The sequence below is a fragment of the Equus quagga genome, chromosome 4 (genome assembly GCF_021613505.1).
Source record: "Equus quagga isolate Etosha38 chromosome 4, UCLA_HA_Equagga_1.0, whole genome shotgun sequence".
Classification (NCBI taxonomy): Eukaryota; Metazoa; Chordata; class Mammalia; order Perissodactyla; family Equidae; genus Equus; species Equus quagga.
The window spans coordinates 119,339,846-119,364,520 of record NC_060270.1 but is presented as its reverse complement, the minus strand read 5'-3'; the positions used below and the strand labels follow the sequence as shown (position 1 = coordinate 119,364,520).

At 37.9% G+C, this 24,675-nt stretch overlaps 1 long non-coding RNA gene across 1 annotated transcript in view; it reads right to left on the bottom strand.

The window, feature by feature from the left end:
- Positions 1-24,675, bottom strand: part of LOC124237855 (uncharacterized) — a 62,525-nt gene that overhangs the window by 14,180 nt on the left and 23,670 nt on the right. The window contains exons 2-3 of the long non-coding RNA XR_006888162.1: positions 10,334-10,488; positions 3,917-4,016 (exon numbers count right to left, since the gene is read on the bottom strand). This is a non-coding gene — a long non-coding RNA (uncharacterized LOC124237855). The remainder of the gene's footprint in view (positions 1-3,916; positions 4,017-10,333; positions 10,489-24,675) is intronic.

Sequence of the window (24,675 nt, the reverse complement as noted above, 5' to 3'; positions counted from 1 at the left end):
TTCTTCTCCTGCTGAAAGCCTGTAACCTTTCTCAGGTTCATGCAGCACTTGCCGTTCTCTTTGTTGACGATCAAACACACACACACACACACACACACACACACACACACACGAGAACAAGAACAAATCAACTTAGGAGGGAAGGGGTGAGGCAAAGGGTCTCTATGAGACCTTCCAGCTGTAACATTCCCAGGACTACCTTTTAACCAGCATCAAAATACTGCTCAGCAAACTAGATGGATGGGCAGGCAAATGACTTGTTCAATCACTCATCCTCTATCACATTGCTCTTAGCATGGCCTCTTGCATTGCCAAACCACTTTCTAAATAATGAGAGCAAAAACTTGGTGAATGAGTCCTGAAAAAAACCCTCTAATATCAAAGGAACAAACCATTCCCTAGAAATAGCCACCCACCCTGAAGATAGGGAAAGCGAAATGGAAGGATTCTTCACTCATGATTCTAGGAGGATTGTCTGTCCCTTCCAGAATGCGCTTCTTAATGTTTTTATATTTTGAAGGCCCACAATTTACTTCTAATCTTTCCATTTCTTGAAGACCGAACACACTCCAGACCCTTTGCTAGGTGCTTATTACACCTTACTTCATCCAATCTTTTCAGCAACCTAAAGCACATCTGGATGCACAGAACGGGCTAAATAATTTGTGGGGCCCAGTGGAAAAGGAAAATGTGGGGTCCATGGTTCAAAAAAGCAGGTAAACAGTGTTATTACAGATACCAAAATGCATACAAAGCCTTTACCTTTCTTCCATAGCCTCTCCCTCAAAATTTGCTTTGAATTATTATTTGCTATTTGCTAATTACTGTTTATGTTTTTAATTTCCTATTTATTGTTGCCTTCCCTCGGCCTCAGGAATACTTGCACAGCCGCGCACAGTGTCCCAGGCCTTGCTGGTCTATGGAGTGTATTAGCACCTGCACACAGACAGCTCATCAGCCGCCAGGCATCTCGTCTTGTCACACCAGCCCCTCAGTTGGGGGTGGGGGTACTGAGCCAGGCCTCTTCCCCTCCCACAAGCCTAACACCCCAACCCAAGGCAGATGGGACACACTAGTTACCTGGATGGGGAGTGGGGAAAAGTCTAACGCCCCAAAGCCCCGTGAAATATACCCTGGCCTGGCTCTTAGACACCGCAGGGCCAGCGAGATCCTCTTTGCACCTGGCCCCTGCCAAGAAAGGAGGGCCCCAGCTGTCACTAGGTGGTCCAGGAGGCCAGTGAGGACCCAGGGAGCCAGGGGGCAAGGAACTGGCAGCCAAGAACCACCTCAGGGTTATCTGACTTCACTTAAAAATCATAAAATCAAAGATAAAATTACTAAGAATTTTACACTGATGACCATAGCACCTTAAACCAAGCATAGGACCCTATTAAACACGAAGCCCTGTGTGATTATGCTGGTCACATGCCCATGAAGCCAGCCCTGCTGACAGAGAGAAGACATCCAATAAATATTACTTTCTCCCCCCCAACCATCCCCTCATTCTAAGAACCCCAGCTGCCCCACCCACTCACCCAATGGAGGCAGGAGGTTTCCTAGACGAAAATACAGCAGATATATTTCCACCTAGGGAATCTTTTTTTCTCTTCTTTTTTTTCCTTTACACATGAGCAAACTGATGCAGAGAGAGCTTAAGTAACAGGCTAAACGATGATCCATCTAGTATGTACGTGCTGGAACTGGGTCTACAAGCAGAGTCCTTGACCTTTCCATGATGCGCAGCTGTCAGGTAGCTAAGAGTGGGAAATGAATGATGAGTGCTTCCTAAGAAATATGCTGATGTCTGACAGCGTGACAACCCTGCTTCTACCATTGACTTTTAGGGAAAAAACCCCAAAACATCTTGACACTTTCAGCAGATGTTTGTGAAATGTTCTCCTTTTGCATGTTACGGTTTTAATGTGAATGCAATGCTTACTTAGAACAATCAGTCTCCTCAAAGCTAGCCATTACCCTGTTAATTACTCGTATATGGTATAATCTATAAATAGTGTTGTTTCATTGATTTATGTTTTAGAAATAAGACATATCTAATTGTAAGCTTATTATAAGAGTCTTGAAATGCATTATAAACTTAATCCTGTAGTAGTCTTGAAACGCACGTGTGTCATTATGTAAGCAAAGGTATTTTAGATAACTTTTTTGTTTCATTCTTTAATTAATATTAATCAAAACATTTTTAAAAATCACATTATAGAAAATTTAGAATGCAAGGGAAAGAAAATAGATCACCTATAATCTCTTCAGTCTTACACAATCACACTTTTAATTTTGGTGCATTTTCCTTCCTGTATTGTTACATAAGCAACAATATGCAATCATACCATAGTATTTTGCTTAAATAAAATGAAAATTTAAAACCAAAGATAAGAAAGCCTCCATACATGATTTTATTATCTTGTCAAAAGACAGACACATGGGCTAGATCCTTTTTAAAAATCATTTCTACATTGGAACTGAAATTATCACTTTGAATTTGAAAAATACTAAAATGAAAAAATAAGTAAAAATCTCCAAAGGCTCACCTAAGAAGTAAAATTTTCTCCCTATTCCACCCATCCAATTCCATCCCCTAGATTTAATGACTCAAAGTTTGGTGTATATCTTGCTCAAAATTTCCCAAATCTGGATAGACATATATAAATATACATGAATATACTCATGAATTATTATAAACTCTGAATCCTACTGTGCATGCTGGTTTGTAACTTTATTTGTATACTCAGTAGTTTATAACCTACATCTAGTATTCAAATGTTAAATCACCGTTTTGACCTGCTTATGTTTCTTAATGTCTACCTAAATAAGTAAAGTCTAAAAGGTAAGATATTTTCAAGTCAGAAAATATCATTTCTCACACTGACATACCTAGAAGTCTTTCTAGCATAAAGATACTCTTATTGACTGATCATCAATGGAGCATCCTTCCAGGCAAAAGTACTTTTGACTACCTCCTCACTTCCTTAGACCTTCATTTATATGTTTCTGGTGGAACTGATTCCAGTCTCTGTGTTGCCACTAAATACACAAGTCAAATCTTCTCAACTAAACTACAAGATACGGGAGAAAGGAACAAACCTAACGTATCTTGTTTCTCCTGTAGTCCTTAGAATAGTGTCTTGAACAAAACATGCCTATAGTTAATGTTCGTTGTTCAAGCAAGTGAATGACTGACCGACCCAATTTATATTGAGGTTTCTTGCTCCTAGTAGTATTAGATTCACACTAATCAATCCAGATTCTCAGGTAGTCCCTCTTTGTGACTAACGTTTGAGATGACAGAGCAAGTCAGTACATCAGTGCTGCCAAAACAACTAACGGGCCCATATAACCACTCACCTGAAGCCTTGGTCTCTATCCTGATAATTAGCAGAGAAATTTCATTAGGCACCATAGTAGCCTTTTAAAATATCCCCTCACATTTGACTGTTTTTAACCTACTTGAGCAGATCAGGATAATGATGAGCTTCTAAAAACTTGACCCTTTTTGGTCTGTGAGAATAAATAATTGTTCAAATAAATCCTTTTTGTCAGAGTTTGAACTCATAATTCTATCAAATTACACACATATGCCTTAACCAATGGATACATACATGCACGTCTTTGTAGCCACGTTAGTTTCTCTATTCTTCTACATGCTTGGCCTCATAAATAATATTTTCCTGTGTTTGATTCCCTATTTCTTTTAGATTTTGGTTATGCAAATTTCCAAATGCACACGAAAAAGAGAATGGTATAATAAACTCATTCCTAAACTTCAACCAATTATTTAGCAAATGTTTACAGCACTAAAAGTGACATAATTTGTTCCCGGAGAATCCTACGACAGTTCTTATCAGGATCCTTTTCAAATGGTAGACAAGGCTCTCTGCAAAAGTAAAGAGGACAGAATCACCTCAAAACGAATGATCCTCAGGAAGTGAAAGCCAGAAGCACGTATGCACCCCAAACTGCAGCTTTCAGCGCAGGACAGGCCTCATAGGCAGGCACCTTGTCTGCAAAATAAAGCAGTGGAACAGAGTGAAGAGCAGAGAAGGCTGCGCGATGGTCAACATGCTGCTGTGCGCCCAGAACTGCATTGGACCCTCCAGCGCACACAGAGAGGGTATGAGTTATAATTCTTGCTATCAAGGAACTCATACATTCGTAGGAATAGATAAGCTACCTAGTCACCAGAAGAAATGTGTACACTTGATAAGCCAGAAAGAAATCACACAACAGCGTTGAATCATTTACTTATACCCTATGTACTTTATTTTTTTTCAGTCCAAGTAATAATTTTCCTTGTTGCCAAATTACTGAAACATATCAACGATAATAAACATATAGTTTGCTGGAAAATTCCAACTTACCTACCTTTAACTAATCAACAAAACCATATAAAGCTACAAGAAACTCATGTAGTACATATGTTACCAATAGTCTTATTATTTCTGTTGCGGCCCCTGTAACTTCTTTTTAGTTGACTGATCTGCAGCAAAGTTTTATAGAAGCGATCCTCCAGCTTATCCTTTTAGTATCAGAATTCACTCTGATCTACCTAGAAGGTAGGCCAACAGCTGGACAGAAGAGGAGTAAAGAAAACTGATGTGGAATCATGAACCTTACTCTAATTGCTCATCCACATTATAAACTGCGGTCCAAGGAGCAGGAGCATCAGCGCTCCCTGAAAGCTTGTTAGAAACGCAGAATCCCAGGCCCACCCAGCTCTAGTGAAGCAGAATTTGTGTTTTAGCAAGATCCCCTGCTGATTGGTGTGATCATTAAAGTCTGAGAAGCATTTTCTTCTATCTCTATGCAGGGACTATGACGCCAGAACAAAACCAACAATTGTATTATTTTGCCACGTCTCTGACAACATGATCTCTCTTGATTAGAGAGTCAGGTCTCACTTACTTTTTTTGAGTGACATGTACGCTCATGGATACATTTGATTTAGAAATCTTTTGTATATAAATCTTGGGTTTAAAGACTAACTCTTTTAGTTGCTCTCCTTTAAAGTTAATATGTGGAGTTAGCACCTTTGGCTTCTAGAAATAAGAAGTCTTGGCTAGAAAAGAAAATCATTTCACATTTCCATAATAATCAGCAAATTCATCTATGTCTCTCTGTCTCATCAAGAGAAAGTGAATAAAGAGTAAATATTAAAACCAAATATCAGATAGAATAAATGGAAATATTGCCATTAGCATACTCTAACCCAAGCTATTGTAAAAACATGTGTACACACAATTTCAATTATCTTCCATAGCCATCTCTTACAGAGAAAATATGGATATAATTTTTAAAACATTTTGTTTTCTGGGGAGGACCAGCCCGGTGGTGTAGTGGTTAAGTTCACGCTCTCCACTTCGGCAGCCTGGGGTTCACCAGTTCAGATCCCAAGCATGGACATACACACAGCTTACCAAGCCATGCTGTGGCAAGTGTCTCACGTATAAAGTAGAGGAAGATGAGCATGGAGGTTAGCTCAGGGCTCACCTTCCTCAAAAAGAATCAAAAACCAAAAAGCATTTTGTTTTCTGAATACCTGCAGAATACTTTTAACTAGACAAATATGAAAAAATTAAAGTGCTTTTCATGTTATTATATTGGCCCCTCTAGTAAACTCTGAAATTTAAAATAATTTAAAATGCTAATAAAGTAAGTTTTTTAGTTAATTATTTGTCTCTACATACCTTTTGACTTTACTGATGATAAATATATAAATATACAATTTAGCATTGTCTCTTGTATCCGGGTTAGAATACATGTGTCACAAATGTCTTTATGAATCCAAGAATATTCAACAATCTTTCCCAATTTATGACTTTTATTAAAAAGACACATCTGATCTCAATAAACTAACAGTTCCTTTGGAAAACTGCAATTTGATGGAATGGGAATGAGATGAACTGGCAGACCAGAGGAGTGTTCGGCCTTGGTCACGGGCGAAAGGACAGATCCAGACATTGGACGTGTAGTCGAGTCGGCTCCAAGGTGGGAGGCAGGAGGGGACAGTAAACGAAGGGAGACATCTCTCCCTCCTCTTCTCTCCTCCTCCTCCACCCTCACCACCAGCTCCTACACCCTTCTTCACAGATCGAAAGACTTCTTTCCTCAACTGGTAGGGAAGGCCTAGAAACATCTTTACATTGCTCCCAATAATTTGCCACAGGCAGCTTATTTAAAGACTATCCCTAAAGACAGAAACATCTACTAGTCTCATCTAGTAACTTTAATCATATCTATGTTTTTAACACAGGACACAAAAACACAGGTATGATCTTAGTAGTTAAAGACCTTCTTCAAGTTATATTAGAAGACATATCTACCTAATATGTTAGAATCATAAACATAACAGCAATTCAGCAACCAACTTGCCAAAACCTCAGCTGCCTGCAAAAGGCAAGATGCTGGCATACGACAGATGTAGGGCTAAGAAATGAAACTAACTTCATCATGGTTCGAGAAGACATGGGCAGAAGTCTAAGTTAGACCCTCCAAAAAGGGCATGGAGAAGCCAATTCACGCCGGACCCCCGGACCCATTTTCGTATCCACAAACAATGGGGTCCACACCTGTGGTAGGCTGCAGCAGGACTTGCAAGCAGGGACAGTCCTTAAAGACAGACAGTGGTAACACTCTTCTGAGATCTTTTTCTTATTTTGGCAAACAATTATATTTTGGGAATTGGAACATAGATATCTGAAGCTCCAATAATAGTTTCTAATCATTTTTCCTAAGAAATACGTGGCACTTCCTTCTTTTGCTTTTCTTATGCCAAAAGTCTCTCAAATTTTAGTTTAAATTCTCTTCTCCAATCTGAGATTATCTTGACAGACCCACATGCTGTAAAAGGATGTTGCCGCCTCTTGACAAACCCGTGTGTTTTTCATCATATGCAGTAGTATCAAAAAAATTATGTTGTTCAATGTTATTTGTGAAGTCAGTGTTTCACTTCCCTTATTCTCCTTTCTGTTCTAAACTCTTGACTTTCAAATACAAGAAGAGATTTTTTTTTAAATTCTATCTGTAAACCCAAACTGTTCAGTTTCCACCTTAGAATTAAAATTTATAAGAAATACATTTTAGATATTTTTCTTCATGGTATCATTTTCTTCTTGGTGTATTGGCAGAAGTGTGTTGAAGTTGGTGGGTTGTAAGAATCTTGATACACCTCGTGATTTGCCATGGAAACTACACCACGGCAAGTGGTCTCTCAACACCACTGTGATTTTTCCCTCCAAGGCTGATGCCAAGGGTCACTATTATTCCATAGAACGTGGGAAGATTCTGCTTCATCAAAAGGTCAGAGTTCACATTTTATGAGAAGAGCCTTATCTAACTCCAGAAGCAGTTTCTTCTTCAGATTTTTCTCTGTGACATGACATGTGCATTCACTTGCTGAGATTTTAACCCTAATATTTGTTTTCTCAATACCTCCTCAAGCCATTTGTTTTGTTCTGTTTTGTGTGTCTTAACATTTTGTCTAAGAGCTCTTTATCCTCCTAAATAAATTGGAGCAAAACCACTCACTTCTCAAGAGGTTTTTCAAAGTTTTGTTGTTTTCCTCCACCATGTAATAGTAACAATTTTTAAATACTTCTATCACATTATATTTTTAAGCTTTCCATCTCTCCCAAAACATTATATTCTCTTCAGAAGATACTGTTTATTTTTAACTACCACTACAACTGCCATCACCTCCCCTGACATCAAATAGGGACACAACAAGTGTTCGTTGAATTACAAAATGAACCAAGAGATATTCTTTTTGTGGCCACAATTCTTTTGTCTCCAAATGGACTATAACCCTGTCTAGTAGAACACTACTGCAAATTTTGAGTAGTGGGGGGCCCTTTGAACTCTGAATATCTACTTCTTGTGTCAAAAAGCTAATAATCTTTTGAGTATTAGAAATTAGCACTAATTTACACTAATTAGTACTAACGTGCACCATCCAGCGAGCCTAAACACTTTAAATTACGGCAATAGCACCCCTGCATTCTTATCAGCAATGTAACAAACTGTTTCATTCACCTCCTCCTGCCATTATCCGTCTCTCCTATTGCTTCTCGCTTTGGGGATGTCAGACTCCTAGGAATACTGTTTTAAAGCGTTATTTCACCACTTCACAATCCCTTGATCCTTCCTGTTAGAAATGTTCCATTTCTAATTTAAGAATAAATTATATTCCAAAGAACAAGTGAAGTATACTTATGCCCTGTATTTATGTTTTTACTTTTTCATCATCAGAGTGAAACTGAAAACAAAATTACAAATCCCTGTGTAATATTTTGATAATTTTACCTTGGTTTTCAAATACGGTTAAAAGTCTTTTTATAGTTGCGTAATAACAACAGGGAAGAAAAGATTAACAGATTCTTAAATGGAGGCAGAGAAACAGAGAGTAAACTGTTGCACTTAGAATTGGAAATTGAATTCCAAGGTGCTCATAATTCAATAAATGCTAAATATCAGCAACATACTGTTCGTTGAAAGCTATTTGTTATTCTATAAATCTGTAAAAAAAATTACTCATCTTTGAACTTCCAGGACTTAGAATGGTGTCTAGTATAAAATAAGTAAGTGTAGCAAAACTATACACAGCATTGAATCAGGGACCAAGGGGAGTTATGACAGAAATAGAGGATATTTATTTATTCCTAAGAAATTTACAGCTTAACAAAGTTGCAATATGCAACAAATGTAACACAAATATTAGAGCATACACATTAATAAGATTGAATACAAAATTAAATTCACTTCTTTATTGAAAAAATTGTTAGAGCTTTTAATACGTTCAGGTGCACTGAGAAAGGTAGATGTAGTGAGCAAAATTATCCGAATTTAGTTGGCCACAAATTTCTTTTCCTATCTCTCCAAAAGAACACTTATTAGTATCTTTCAAGAAACCAGTGCTCCATAAAAAACCTTTCAGAAAGTGACGAATTAATGTGATGCCAGTGGCTAAAACAAGACATGAGTCAGCAAGAAAAGATTCATAGACAGGAGTCCTGACTTGGGTTTTGAAGGAGGGTGACATGTTTGGAACAGATGTGAAAAGGCATCAGAAGGCAAGACTAATACATTTTCTTTAACTCTCATTTAGAAGAGATGCAAAGAAATTAATATAGATTCGCTTAACTGTAGTGGTATCAGTAAACCAAAGACGGTAAGAAAGGAACATTCAGGTAGAATTTACTAGAGTAGATGCAGAACAGTCCCAACTTTTAAAACAGAGGTTTCGCAAAGATTGTGCTTATGAGTATATTTATATTGATGTGATCATGAGTATACACTCAAACTATAAAAACATGAAAATAAATGCAGTGGGTTACCCACACTAGGTAATAGTAATCTAGTACCGTGCCCTGCTAATCCAAAAGTGGGCTCCCTTATCTGTTTGAGGGACTGAAGGTCATCTTCCAAATGGAGTGCCCATTTGGATGAGTTGAAATGCATTAGAGCTTTTCTACGTTTTACCGAAAGGAGGAAATATGAGGTAGGTGGGAGAAGGGGATTGGAAGAACCTAAGGAAATAAGAGAAAAAACGATTAATAATGTGATGCTCTGGTGTCATTCTGCCAAACAGCTCTAAGGATGGGTTTTGCAACACATAAGGAAGAAAAATTAGACTCAGAAGTAAAGCTGCTATTTTCCAGTAAAACTCTTAGATTATGGGCTCTGGCACCTAAACAAAAGTTTGAAACCAATAAGGAAAAATGAACATCCCCATCTCTGTACTGAAAGAATGTGGCCACATCTCGTGAGTCTGCAGAGCAGTGGCCAACCAGTGGCAACCACCTTTGAGGCCAGTAGAGTGGCAGGGAAGCTGCTTTCCCAGAAAGGCATCAGTTGCAGTGGTTGTGATATGACACCTCCCCCATACAACTTGCTGGCAACACGGTGAAAATATGAGTGAATTGTTTTTCTCTTGCACATATGAGAGATCCCTGGAGATTTTCAGAAATAAGCATTGCTTAAGTCAAATTTTTGTATATGTAGAACCATAATTATTTAGCACTAGTATTAATGAGTCTGTATTTGAATTTATAGGTTTGTCAGACCTGGTGATATTCACGTAATGTAAAGATATAGTGTTTCTATATGGCGTTTGAAGACAAACTTCTAGATCGAGAATTGCAAACACTAATGTCTACGGGGGGCTGTGCAATAAACATAAATATATGTAGTGCACCAGGTATGCCACAGTAGGTGCAAAACAGTTTGTATTCCAACCCAGTGTCACTCTTGCTGGGTGTTACAGTTTAAACACGATCGAGGTATAACCAGAAGGCTGTGAGCCAACAAGCCTCTACTATCTCACCTTTGCTCTGGATGCATCTCTTCATCCTCCAGTTGTTCCCTAATGTCTTACAAATAAAATCCAGCTTCATTGTCATCACATGAGGGTCCATCATAATTTACCCTGTCACTCTGTCTTCATCTCTCATTGTTCTCCATTTATACTCTAGAATCCAGCTGAAAATACATGATGAAGGAATAAATAATAAATACATTTCTTTTTCAAAAGACTCCTAAAAAACATGGCTGTGACAAAAATTAAGTTGCACAACTTTTCATCAAGAGTTTGATCCCAAATTTCTCCAAGAAATGGGTGTAGACTATAGAACAAGACTACGACCTAATGAATGCTACCAGGAAAACCAACAATAGTGCTAATTCATTTGCAGTGTGCCACCATTTGGCTAAGAGACCTCTGTAGACCAAAATTTCTGCTTCCAACTGCTCACAAAGCTGCAAAACCTTCCAGGTACCATAAAGGCTTCCGCATTCCTCTTCAGTCCATTCAAAGCTGGAGAAGTAGACTCTTACCCATACACTAGGCTTGTGAATACACCCCATAATGTCTTCAACATTTCAGCACCACTTTCCTCTAAGGCTCCAAAATCCAGTGCACGGAACTTCATCCCTGTATACCCTCTCCATTCTATCCAAATAGACGGATATTGAGGGCAGTCACCATCCCCAAAGGGCCAATTTCAATACAGGCTTTACTGGAATCATACTGCTACTTGTCTACAGAAATAATTACTACCAAGTTTTCTCTAGTTTGCCTAAATTAGTAATGCTAATTTCTGTCCCATGTCCTTCTGACTGCTCTAGAATAGTCATTGCAATAAAATCCATGCACCATACAGAAAACACCTTAGCTTTGAACACATTCTGTCTTTGTGAGTAGTATCCATCATTATAGTTAAATGAACTAGTAGCCCCCACATTCTCTCTCATCAAGATGCTGTAAATAAACTACTCCATTGAAAGTAGCAAATCTATTTGGTCTAGATCACCAACACTTGCATATTTCCACAGTAGAAGTAGCTTTTTCTGGGTCCCAGCCTAAGACAAGTTCAAAGTAGGATTTTGAAACATCATTTTCGGTCACTCTGATTTCTCTCACAATAATACAGCCTGGATTATAGTATTTTCCTTAAAATCATTTTTTCTGAAAATTCTTTTGAGTCCATGGTTATGCTTGAAGAAAACCAACAATGATGAAAGCATAACTATTTACCAGTTGAGCCAGAAAACTAAAAAGATGTTAAATGTGACTTCTTTAGTTTACAGAGTTGTCTTCAGCAGGAAACTGTTGAGACAACAACTTGGTCAGGCTCATCTTCCCTCTTTTGCTGATAAAAACTCAGCTCGGGAGGCTTCCTGGTTCTCTGGTACAGATGCTGCCTCTTGATAAGCTGTCTTCCTTCTCTGTAACCGCCTTGGCAGACATGCTGGCTACATATGGTTAGTGCCTGGATGAAGTTTCAGATTCTTGGGTCTTTAAAAGCACTACAGTCTGCAGGAGCTGGAAAGGTTACACCACAGTAACCCCTTTGATACAGCATAGCTGATTCCCCTCCTATTTAAAAAGGTCATTTTGAATCTTTCATATTTTTATGTACCATATCCAACATCCATTTTATAAGCCATGTGTACTAAATCTAAGAACTTCAAAGAATCACTGGCCTCAGATGGACTTGGGGAAATTATTGAATACAGCTTCTTGCTTACAAGCAATGCTACGCTTAAGCCATCCCAGAAAATTACCCTCTTTTCAAAGACCAGCATAAAAGATTTTCTCAGTTTGCCTAAATATCCGATTACAAACTCCTAGCAGGCTTCTTTCACGAAAAATTCTGCCTCACATCTTGTCTAAATCCTTCACATCCTAGCTTAAGTATGTTTTTTTCTATTCCAGTCTTTTGGCAACTCACCATCTCTCCTACCTACTTCCATTGCTTACTTCAGTTGATGGCATTACTCTCTTAGGTATCAGTGGTCTAAATTGTAGACGTCCTTTAGGCTTCTAAGCCATCACTTGACTAGTCACTCACCAATCAATTCTTCCTCCACAAACTTTCCTGAATCCATTTGTTTCCTCTGCCTTTCCAGAGTCTCCAACCTAGTTCACTGTGCTGTCTAGTAAGTAGGGCAGAGTGGAAAGAATGCTGAATAGTATCTCCAGCATTTGTTCTGCCCAAAATAGATTAATGGCCTTGGATATGTCACTGCATCTTCCTGAGCAATTCCTCCTCAGTAAAATGAAAGAATTAAAATGAATATCTCAGGTTAGTGTACCCTTTATTATTCTTTAAGTTTATCATTCTTTAAAACTTGTTCATTGGCTGTTTTTATATTGCCCAAACCTGCATACTGACATTCAATTAAAATTCTCAGGTTGTCATTACCTCTTTGTGAGGACACTGAGGTTTAGAGAGAGTAACTTACGTTTCTAAGGTTGCACGCTTTCTAAGTGATAGAAGCAGCACGTATTCAGGGCCAGGACTAGGGTCAGGCAGGCAAGGTGCACAGGACACAAAATTTAAGGAGGCGCTTACTCTCAGCCTCGCGCAAGTGCAAGATCAGCACCTAAAAGTGCTCCTTGAGTGACCTTCCACACCCTGGAGACATATGTTCTCCTACCTCTGGAATTATGTGATCGCCAGGACCTGTAAAATTTATTTTACTACTATTTGTACTATATTAGATTTGAAAGGACACAATTTTATTCAAAAAAGCTTTTCCACTCTTATTGTAAATGAAATGAAGAAACATGCATCCTGCTTTATTTTCAAATACAACAGAATTCTAAGGTAACCAAATAATACGGGGATTATTATATTTCTCTATTCACCTATAAGCAAACATGATTTACACAGGGATGTTCACACCAAGATAATTTTGAACATCATACCATCATGAGATGCATAGAACTATATTTTAGACCCTCCTCTGCAACCTTTGAATCAGAGGAGCCGGGTCACTTCTGAGAGCAGAATGAAGTGTCCCCACAAAGGCCACATGCAGTCGTTTATCTTCTGATGCGCCACGTTGGTAGAAGTTCTGGTCAATGAACATGTCCCAGGTTGAGATTAAACTGTGCTCATTCCAGGACTCCAGCCTGAGTGGGCATAACTAGGGACCTGAAGGAACGCAGCCTCCTAGCCTGAGGGACGAAGAAGCCTCTCAGTAACAATCAAAGGGAAGAGACAGTAGAGCTGTAAAGGTTTTGTTCAAGAACAGTAGGGCAGTTTCAGAAGAGAGAAGTTTCTTGGGATAGCATTCATTCAGCAATCATTTGCTGATCCCTTATTTTGTGTCAAGTGTCACCTAAGTGCCAGAGATACAAAGATCAATAAGACCCACTTCTGCCCTAAGAAGTTGGTAGCCTAGAGGAGTACCTGAAAGGTTACAATGTATCATCTCATATTCTTGTGGGGATTAGAGGCGTGCTGAGTGCACTGAGAGCACTAGGAGAGGCATCTCACTCCCAAAGGGGCAGTTACGGATGCTTTCCTGCAGGAAATGACCTCTGATCTGAATCTTGAAAGGCAAATAAGAGTTAACAAGGCAAAAAAGAAGTAGGAAGAGTATCTCCAGCAGAGGAAACAAAATGTGGCAGAGAGGAAGGACCATAGTTTCTGCCATGGGGATTGCCCTCTGCCCTGGAGTCATGAATTCACATAAGAGGTTAATAATCAGAAAGCAGGTAAAAAATAAAGAGAACTGAGGGCCAGCCCAGTGGTGTAGTGGTTGAGTTCGCATGCTCCACTTTGGCAGCCCAGGGTTCCCAAGTTTGGATCCCAGGTGCAGACCTATACACCACTCATCAAACCATGCTGTGGTAGTGTCCCACATACAGAATAGAGGAAGACTGGCACAGATGCTAGCTCAGGGACAATTTTCCCTGCCAAATAAAAAAGGAAAAGAGAGAACTGCTTCTCAGAAATCTCCATGGGATCTCAAGAAGATAAAGTCTGAACTCCATCAGTACCAGTAGTTTCTGCAGTGACAAGAACCCAGTGCCTTTAATATCCTTGAGAGATTGATAGGTATCAACAGTCATCTGAATGCACTTAGCTGACATCAATAACAACAAGTGTGTGTGTGTAGTAAAGAATATGGCCTTGCCCAAAGAGAAGGACTGGCCTTGGGTAGGTAGTCTCAGCTTCTGGGAGGCAATCTCTCCTGGTAGGAGAGTTTTTGTTTACCTTGGGGCCTCAGTTCATTCTGGATGGTCTAATAATGTGATTTAGGGTGTGAAAGGGCCACACCTGACAGTATTTAGGGTGGGCCGACCATATTAGAAGGATCAACAATTCAGTCTATGGTAGGGGCTTTGGGTCATGCCCAGATGGGTTGGAGACTAGAGACTGAGATCAACTACATGGACAATCAACCATGCCTATGTAATGGAGCTCCCTGAATGCCACGGCTCAGGTGAGCTTCCCTGGCTGGCTGGCAATACTCTATGTATATTGACACACTGAGGGCAGGAGAGTAAGGCATCCTGACTCCACAGGGAGAGGACAATAGAAGCTCTGTGTTGGGTGCTTCTCCTAGATTCTGCCCTATGTGCTTCTTTCTTTCCCTGATTTTAATCTGTGTCTGTTCCCTATAATGAACTGTGACCATGAGTATAACAGTTTTCAGTGAGTTCTGTGTGTCCTTTCAGTGACTTACCAAATCTGAGGGAACCTCCTGAACTTGCAGTTGGTGTCAGAAGTGAAGGTAGTCTCTTGTGGGGACTGTTTCCTCTAACTTATATTGGACCAAAATTCTCACAAAGAGTAAGAGTTATAGCAAGCCAGAGAAGGGGAAAAGAAATGGCAGACTATTTATGAAAAATAATGAAATATCCATTGGGGACTTCCAAACAATTTGGGAGAAAATTGAGGAGGGCTACAATTCCCACCATGGATAAGTGTGTGGCTAGAAATTTTTCCTTATAACTATTAAGATGACTCTATTTTAACCCCCTAACTAGCATAGTCTGAGAAATACGGGATACATATTACTCTGAACATTCTATTTCCTGTCATGGCGAAAAAGCTCCTCTCAGAAAAACGCCTCTGTAGATAAAACTACAAAAATCTGAATAAAACTACCTGAAGCCACTGGGGAATGACCAAAAGCAGGATGCTGGTGGAGGGGATGCAATACTTAGATAAAGGGAATGGCATGTGTATTTGCTACTTTTTTTTAACACTTTTTTTTTTTTACCTAAGTACAGGCTGCTATATGGGGCATATACATAGGGTGGCTAGAACTCAGATAGAAAGCCATAGTCTTATGACTTAAAAAAACAGAGGAGAGGGGGCCAGCCCTGTGGCCCAATGGTTATGTTTGGCCTGCTCTGCTTCAGCAGCCCAGGCTCAGTTCCCAGGTGCAGACCTATACCACTCATCAGTGGCCATGCTATGGCAGTGACTCACATACAAAATAGAGGGAGATTGGCACAGGTCTTAGCTCAGGGCAAATCTTCCTCAAGAGAAAAGAGGAAGATTGGCAGTGGATGTTAGCTCATGGCAAATCTTCCTCAGCAAAAAACAAAACAAAATAAAACAAAAAAACAGAGGACAAACTTCAGGACAACAACAACCACTGAAAAGCAGGGAGGGATTGAGACAGGAAGCCCTTATCTTAGACTAGCCCCTTAACTATGCTTGTGCAGGTCAACTACAAGCAGCTCAGCTAAGGCTGGAGTAACTGAAGTTAAATTTGAGCTGCTGCCCACTGCAGGAGAGAAAGAATTTATAAGAAGTTCTACCAAGCTAAGTGCCTGCTGAAAAATTTTATAAAATTCCATATTCTTCAGATAAACAACATAAGCCAGAGTCTCTAAAATATACCATTCATAATGATGAGGATACAACTGAAAATTACTTGACATACAAAAAAACAGGAAAATATGAGTCATTCTCAAGAGCAAAGGTATTCTATTGAGGCCAACCCCGAGATGACACAGAAACTGAAATTAGCAAACAAAGATTTCTTTGCTTTTTAAAGATTGGCACCTGAGCTAACTTCTGTTGCCAATATTCTTCTTATCCTCCTTTTCTTTTTCTTTTACCCCAAGAGTCCCCCAGTACGTAGTTGTATATTCTAGTTCTAGGTCCTTCTGGTTGTGCTATGTGGGACGCCACCTCAACATGGGCTGATGAGCAATGCCACTTCCACGCCCAGGATCTGAACCAGTGAAACCTTGGGCCGCGGAAGAGGAGCGTGCAAACTTAACCACTCTGCCACAGGACCAGCCTAGCAAACAAGGATTTTAAAGAAGCCATTATAATTATAGGACATATAGGAAAATGCGTGTGCAATGAATAAAAAGAGACAAAATCTCAGCAGAGAAATAGAAACTATAAAAGAATCAAATGGAAATTCTAGACTTGAAAATGTAATACCTGAAATTTTAAAATTTACTGGATGAGCTTAAGAGCAGAACTGAAAGGACGGAAGAGTCAATGAACTTGAAGATAGATCAATATAAATAATCCAATCTGAAAAACAGAGAGAAAAACACTTGGAAATAATAAAAAGTGTTTCAGAGATTTGTGGGATATTATCAAAAGTTATAACATGAATGTAACTGAAGTCCAAGAAAAATAAAAGAGAGAATGTAAGAGAAAAAATATTGGAAGAAAAAATGGCCAAAATTTACCCAAATTTGGTAAAAAGTCATAAATCTGCACATTCAAGCTCAGCAAACAAAAAACAGATAAATATCCCCCAAATCTCAATACATCCATCATAATAAGCTATTAAAAGTGAAATAGAAAGAGAGAAATGTTGACAGAAGTCAAATAAAAGTGATTTCTTTCATACAAATTAGCAATAATTCAAATGACTACTGACATCTCATCAGAAATAATAGGGCCAGAACACAGAGAAACATCCTTAATGGGTTAAAAGGAAACCAATCTGCCAACCCAGAACTCTATATCTAGTTGAAGTATCTTTCAAGGATGAAGCCAAAATTTATACTGATGGATGCATGCCAGTAAATGCCAGGTAAGTACAGAATTATTTGCTGTTTTACCCCTGTTTTTTTGATTCCCACAGAAAATTTGTTTCCTGCCCTGCCTCAATAACTCAAGACTCATAACTTTTCATATAAAGGATCTTCCACTCCACTCAGTATTGTAAAGTTTACCGTCTTGTTTACCCATTATATCAATATGTTTTTAAACTTTATAGGATTGGGGCTCTACCTTCTATATCTTTTTTTCTATCTGCCATGGTTAGGCCATTGCCTTTACGAATGTAAGACATGTCACTAACCTCAGCGGTGTTCTAATTTCCCATCCACAAGAAAGTTGACAATGCCCCCCTCAAAGGGTAGGGCAAGTAAGGGCGTGGGTTACTCCAACATTCTGAGAAACTTACAGAAAAGGATATCAAAATGTTATTTACAACAATGTTAAAAAATCAAACTGGCACTCAGATGTAAACATAGAGGTTTAAATGTATAGAAAGTGTTTTGACTTCCTTGGACATGTAAATACAGCATATGTAGATAACGTGATATCTAGATAATCCAGATATCCTACATAACTTTAATATGATGATAAAAATCAACAGACGTGAACATTGCTATATCCATTGTTTTTCTTGCCCTTCCCTAAGCCTGCCAAATTAAAATCTTCTTTTGAGAAATCTGATAGAGAACTCTTTCTTTTTATTTGTTTTCTCTTTGTACAACTATTAATCTTTAATAAAACAGAAATAGTAAGTGTTGTTTTATGCTTGGAGTACTTGCTAAGATTCCTGAAAACTATTTTCCTTCCTTAAACATCTGGTTGTGAAACCAGAAATGCTAACGGACTTCCAAGTTTGAGAAGCAAAGCAAGCGGAAATTTTTTTCACAGTCATGGTTGTTTCAGAGAATCTCCATTAGCATTTCTGGTAGGAGTACTGACTGCAGAACCGAGGCAAGCCACATGGAGAATTCTGAGAAAGGGTCTCACCAACTAATGTCTGGGGAACTGTGACTTTGTGACTTTGAAACTTGGGTTTCGCACATCAACCTTCTCATGTTACATTCACTGGTCTTAACCCTGATATGAACTCTTTAAAATTGAAGAGTCACTTTAAATAAGCATTTTCCCACCACACAAAGTATTCTGTAAGAATTCTGTAATCACAGACCACATACTAAAATTGATGCGTTCACAAATCTCCCCTCATATTGGTCATTTTCATTCTCGTAAGTTTCACTACCAAGTTATTCAAGAAATAACCGACCCACTACTTGTTTGAGAACATCAAATTATTTTTTCTCGTTGTAGAATTTTTTAAGCCATGCTTTGTTTTTGAAACTCAGTTTATATACTATAAAGTAGTTCAATGTGGTCACTAGAACTGGGACGACGTAGTATGTTAATGCTTACAAAGCTGCTTCTTGTTACTATGAACAGCCGCTCCCTCTCCTTTTTTCTTCTATCTACCATTTAGTTTATGCTTACTGATTGCCAGCTGCCCCAATAAAGCACTTTGTATGCATTCCCTTATTTCATTCTCACAAAAATTCTAAAAAGATGCTATTTTTCCCCATTTAAAATTGAAAAACCTAAGATTTATGGAAATGACATAAAGCACCCTAAGTTGTACAGTTAGTAAGGGGCAATCTAAGATCGCAAACATCTGGAGTTGATTCCATTCGTTATTCTACACTGCTTCCTTATTGTCTCTCTTTTAAGAGACTGAGGTAATATATAATAGTTAATCAAATTAGATATATAAAACCATGTAACTATACACATTGTGTTTAATTACAGTTATATAATTATATATTATAATTATATAATATATGTTTATTATTACATTTATATGACATATGTAATAATATAACATTATATATAAATCATATATAGTATACATTATATAAATATATGGTTACTAGATTATATAAAATATAATATTCAGTCCAATAGATACATACATACATACATAATTGTGGTATCTGAGTTCTGAACAATTTGTATGTTTGTAATAACCTGAATGTATAAAGTCTTGAGGATCAAAGTGTTTTGTAGGTATAATTATAAATGAATATTGAGTCACTATATTTTAGTTACATCTCATGCTTTGAAAACATCCTTGATGGGGCCGGCCCAGTGGCGTAGTGCTTAAGTTCATGCACTCCACTTTGGTGGCCCAGGGTTCACAGGTTCAGATCCTGGGGGCAGATCTACACACCATTCATCAAGCCAAGCTGTGGTGGCATCCCACATCCAAAAACTGGGGAAGACTGGCACAGATGTTAGCTCAGGGACAATCTTCCTCACCAAAAGAAAATCCTTGCAACAGATCTATGTAGCATCTCAAATTATGATTAGCTTCTTCAATAATGGCCTTGTCAATTAGCCACTCTAGAAGAATTACAACTAATTATTTCAGCCAATAGTAGATGTGGCAATAATTTTTGTTAAAGCAGCTTGTATTGATTACAATTAAAAATTAGAGTAAGGTTTTATTTATAAAATGTCATTTTATTGAAAATAATATTAAGCTACGGCTTGCTAACATGGAAATACAATAACCTGCTGGTAAGTGTATTGCTGCTTTCTGATGCTGACAGAGATCTAATCATATACACCAGAATGGCATACAGTGAAATAACACACGTCTTTAATGATTAGTTTTTTCCTGTGCTGTATGGGTTGTTAAGTATTTTTAGTGGTAACCCTAGTTACTTAAATTTAAACAGGTTGAATCTTCCTGTGCTTGTTTGATAAAGATAAAGCTTTAATAAATAGCCCTAACACTCATATTTTAGGCATTTGGTTTAGAAATATAGCATATATTTTCTTTGTAGTCCCTTTAACTCATTTTCAAAGTACATCAGTTTAATTTTATACTTGGGCTGGATAAACTTGCTTCTGCCAGATAAAGGTGCATAGACTAATGAAACAGTATTCAGATAAAGGAGACTGAAAGAAATAACTTTTTATTCAAGAACAAAATTTTAAAGGACTAGGATCAGCTTGAAAAAATCAGGTAAGTTTTGATAGGCATGTGCCAACTTGGGTGTACGTATCTATGGGTTTGATAATTAGGCCTCCATTTTCTGTGATAGACAAAAAAGATTTAAAATGTAAATTTGACAATTTGAAACTTTTATTGGATGAACTGATGCCTGGGTTTGTCCCCTTTAAAGCTGAAATCTTGCCAGAAGTGAGCTCCTTTTTCTTATCTTTACTTTCCTCAACAGTATGGTATATCTAGCAATGATTTCAAATAAAAGTATTATTGTTTTCTCTTTGTTTTTTGGGAGAGCAGGCTGTTTCACTGGGCATAAGCAAAGAGTCATATAGGCAGAGTATAAAGGAAGTAAAACTAATAAGCTGTAGTATTAAAAAGGTGTGAAGCCAAGTTAGAAGGGGTGAGAAAAATGTATGCAAAATAAATATAAGGGCAAGCATGAAAAGATACGCAGGCACTAGTTCACTAATAGGTGTGAATATAACTTAAAATGCTTGCAGAAAAAAAGTGTGAAACAGGGTGCAAAATAAATTAAGCACGTGTTTACACCTGTGATTCCTACAAGAACTCTTACCAGCCAGACTAAGTAAGAGTCGTGGGGCCTTAAGGATACTGTCTCTCCAGAAATGATGTAATTTCCACTGCAGTACCAAACGGTAGTCCTTGAAAAGCTGTGAGCTACACATTCTTGTTGAGTCACTGGCCAAGGCTTGGCGTTTCCCGTTAGTCAGTTCTGACATCTTAGAACTCTGTTCTGTTTCACTTGCAGTTGAACCACAAAGAATCACGCTATGCATTTCATTCCCAAGAGATGGAAAATATGTCTAAGTGGGGAGACACAGCTTAACTTATAGGCTGGAAGGAGTGTGGGACACAGAATTAAAAATGACGGGTAAATATTTGAAATTTTTGAGGATGTTCTTTTCTTTAGTTTGGATTTGCCTCGTAATTTTTTTCAAGTAAGTCACTGTTAGATGTATTTCTATATATATTTTAGGTGCTTGCCTTTGAAATTCTTTTATACCACGTTAACTGAAATACTTCTGATGTTTCCTGGGGCTAATATCTCTCAAAAGTGTCAAATACGCCAGTAGAATGAGAATCATTATTTTAAAAAAAAGAGGAGCTGGAGCAGCTACTAAGCTAGATGCTTTGCCTATTATAATTCATTTAATCTTGATAATTCTCAAGGAAATGATTCTTTATTTCACTTTTCAGATGGAAAATGAAGGCAGAGAGGTAACTAACCAGCCTCAGCTGACACAGGTAGTAAGGTGGAAGCCACAAGTTCGATCCAAGCCTGCCTCATCTCGAAGACCAGGCTCTTGTCACTATGCCCACCACCTATCTAAGGGCTATGACTGCATTTTGTAAATTGAGAAGTTCGTTAACTGTTGTGATTATTGATAGCAAGGATTAGTGATTAGAAATAATGATGTCCCAATTTAGTCTATTAACCCTTTTCTTCATATTCTGAGCATGGTGCAGGAATTTATTTCCACTTTCTTTCCTGGTTGACATGCAGATAAAAGCTCAGGAAGAGGTCTGTGGCAGACGTTTCCTTTGCCTCTGGGGCCGCAGCTAGACTACATTTCCCAGCCTCCAATGCAGCCTCCAGAGCACATCACGTATTTTGGACGATGAACTGTGGGCAGAAGTAATATACAGAGCCTCTAGGGCTGGCCCAGAAAACCTCCCATTTTTCTCTCTTCATTAGCTGGTTCAATGCCAAGGATCCAGGAGAGGACTCCAAAGCCCTCGGGCACGGTGGAGCCACTAGACAAAAGGAATCACGTCCTGAAAGAACTACACGAAATAGAGCTCCTGCCCCCATTCAGACCCTGCCAGTCCACGTTGGGCTGTAACTTGAGCAACAAACCTTTGCTGTATTAAGCCACTGAGATTTGAGAGTAATTCATTACGGCAGTTAACCTACCCTGATTCATACACGATTGTACCTAAGAAATGGTTTATTAAACCAGTCGTGTAGCCTATTAGCTCAGGCACCTGTCTCAGACAAGCGCACAGGGCTACATTACATAGAAGAATGTAATAATAACAATGGCCGCTACAATTCTATAAAGTGCTTACTATGTGCTAAGCACTGTGTTAAATACAAGCCACTAACTGCAGCTTTACATATATTGTTTTAGTAAATCTTCACCCTATGGGATAGGCACTATCATTATTTTCATTTTACAAAAAATGGAGCATCTAACTTAGTTTACGTAACGTGTTCAAACTCTAATACAGCGCCTATATCCATTGTACAGAAAGGTTTTGTTGTCCCAGAGTCCTTAAAGAGTATAACTAGAATCTCTATCATTTTAAATTTATCTAAACATTTCAGCAATGTATTTATAATTTCAATTTGGACCACCTCAGCTCCAAACTTTTGTTAACATCTTTATGTGGATTTGAGCTTCCTGCTTGGAGCTGTGGATGACCCCTCATTCTCAGCAATTTAATGGCTTTCTTGGTAAGGGAGCATCCAAAACAATAGCTAACAATATAGGTTTCAAAACTCCATTTTCAAAATAACTTTATAATGATACTTTGGTTGGTTTCAAAGAGCTTTTCTAATAATTTCCATGATATCTTACTTGGTCATGAATGAATGTTGGGCTGACATTGACCAAAAAAAAAAGGTCGCCTACAAGATGTCCATTAGTTCTGTAATAGAGTTCTGATTATTTTCCATAAAGACTGCCTTACCCTTGTTTATATCAAACTTGCTGGCCATTCTCTGCTCACTCTCAGAGCCTGCAGCTTCTTCTTCTCTCTGAGATTTCACTGGCCAGAAAAGGCTGCTTCATATATAAATTTGCATATTTCACTCTGCCTTCTTTACTCTTATACTAACTAAAAGAGTCAACAAAGCAATTTTCATCACCATCGCTAATCCACAAGGGACGCTAGTGGTGGAGCTTTAGCTATGAGGTAAAATAACTGTTTCTCTGTAGTCATTCCTTTCTTTTGTAAAACCAGTTCCCAACCACCGACAAAATGTCTTCTCCAACATATGTACAGGCTTTTTGCGCTAGCATGCCAGAGATGTGAGGGGGGAGAGAGTGAGAGAATATTTTAAGACTGCCATTGAAATGGGTAATGAGAAAGTTGCAGAATCTTAAAAGATGTTTATCTCATCTCATTTAGGGCTCTCTCTATATTGGTTTGTTCATAATGCAAACTATTGTTCATTATTAACAAGATTCACACTTGCTTTATCCAATTACTTAGGTTTTTTTTGGCTGTAGGATAGCTTATAATCCTTTATGATCAGTGAAAAAAATTATTTTCTTAGACTCTTCTATTTAATTTTACCAGTCCATACATTTATCCTTTGTGGTTCTTCAATATGGATATTGAAAACATAAATGACGTCTGATAAATCTAAGTTCTCATATAGTGTTATATGGTTAATTAGTAATGGAGTGAAGTGGTTGGCAAAAATTACACAATTTACGTTTAAAAAAAATTTCCCTTAAATAACCCTAAATGCTGTAATGAACTATGATTGAACTAACTTAAAATTATTTCAATGTATGTGTATTTATACCCATTTTGATCATCTACCGATTCAAAATCAATATCAATCTACAAATTAGCTTCATTGACTATTGGTTTCACGTTATGTTTGCTCATGCGGGTTTCAGATTTCGGCATTCTCAAAGCTGAGAGTTTTGTCAACTTCCCTCCCTCAACCTCAAATTTTCATAACTATTTTTCCCTCCAATTTTGCTACAATTAAGGCACAAGGACAAATATACCTGAAGGCAGAACATTTTAATTATTTATAATGCAACTGAGTAAAAGGTACCTGATTGGGTGACAGAAGTAAAGCTAAAGATGGCTGTTCTTATGATAGTTTTTAGCATCTAGAGTGAAACTCTTCACCATCTAAAAGTGCAAAATAAAGGCTTTGCATATATTACACGCTGCAAGACACACAAAACACACGTCAAGCAGGAAAAAACTGCATTGTACCTATAATGCATGTGTATATAATATATAATGAAAGAGAGATTGACAATAGTGACTTAAAGAATAATGGCTTAATTATATTTTAATGTTAGTATGCCAGCAATACGCAAAAATTAAGTTAAGACATGATCAATACCAAATTACGTTTCTACAGCATAACTTGAATAACATAATAAAATACATGGAAAATAAATATAATTACATCAAAATGTTAACAATATTTATCTTTGAGTGAAAGAAATATGAAGCTTTTCTTCTTTTCTGTGCTCTCCAGGTTTCCAAAATAAAGATCTATTCAAATGGAAAAACTCTGCTCAAAGAAAGGAATAAACAAGGACATGATCTTTCCCTTTGTATAGTTCACATTTCAAGCTATATGCTCCAATAATTTTCAGATTT